This window comes from Octopus bimaculoides, chromosome 8 (genome assembly GCF_001194135.2).
Source record: "Octopus bimaculoides isolate UCB-OBI-ISO-001 chromosome 8, ASM119413v2, whole genome shotgun sequence".
Classification (NCBI taxonomy): domain Eukaryota; kingdom Metazoa; phylum Mollusca; class Cephalopoda; order Octopoda; family Octopodidae; genus Octopus; species Octopus bimaculoides.
In genome coordinates, this window is record NC_068988.1 from 30599214 (window position 1) to 30600454 (window position 1241).

Here is a 1241-nt window from a genome sequence, read left to right on the forward strand (position 1 = left end):
TGTCCAAGAAAGCTGTAGAAAATCACCTGACACAGAGGTCCTCTCTCGAGCTGATGTGCCAAGCATTTGCACACTGATGAGGAGTGTGCAAGTCCGGTGGGTGGGCCACCTTGTTTGAATGCCTGACACACGATTTCTCAAGGGATTGTTTTATAGCAAATTGCTGGAATGCAAACACATGTATGGTGGACAGAAAAAGCATTTCAAGAATTGACTCAAAGCCTCACTGAAGAGCTTTGAGATCAACTCTGACCCCTGGGGAACAAAGCACAAGACCTGCCTGGTGTAGTGGCACCAGCAGAGGTAGTACCTCTTACAATCAGAACAGGATTGTAAGGGCACAAAGAAAACGTGAACTGCTCAAGTCCAGTGCCAACTCCTTGCCTTCAGTCTCAGCAGACCCATCAGAGCCCAAGCTGCAGCAGAACCTTCTGAGAATGCATTGGACTGGTCAGCCACAGCCAGACACAGACCATGTCCGGTTTTTTTTTCTCCCATGTAATGTCCTTGGTCAACAAGATCAACAAGGACAAATAAACTAATCATAATACATATATGTGAGAGGCTTCCATGCAGTTTCTGTCTACACACACGAAATGCAGTATCTAAAAGTCTGTTTGATTATATTTCTTTCCATACTGTACAAATCTTTTACATAAAAGTTCTTTTCTCTCTCATTGCAGGCCTCAATTGAAAATGAATACAGCTTACCAGATCCTACGACACCAACAAATTTCAGTAACCCAATGTTTGGAATGGATACACCAGCAAAAGAACTGAAACCATCAAAGACAGATGAGAAGCCACCTGGAAGTCCTAAAGATAAGAAAGAAGCGAAAGCTAAAAAGGAAAACCTTTACGTGACTCTAATGACATCGAAGGCTCTTGATCCTGCGGAGGATACGGAGAGAGATACGGCAGATTTAGTAACAAGAGGGGAACACTGAGTAATAAAGACAAGCTAAAGACATTGAGCCATAGACATCTACCTCTCTCGATGTGGAAGAGCAAACTCCCCTGAAACCCTTTTTACATTCCAGCAACACAAAGAACACTGAATTTCCATTGGACAATTTTGGAAACATTTAAAATATTCAAAAAGCTGTGATTCTTGCAAAACTCAGAGAAAAAAAAAACAACAGTCATTTTTTTTTTTCTGGTGGGGAGAGTATAGGGGACTACTCAGCAACCTTGGACCTTTTTCTCTTTAGTATATGGCTCCTCCAGCCCCTCCCTCCCAC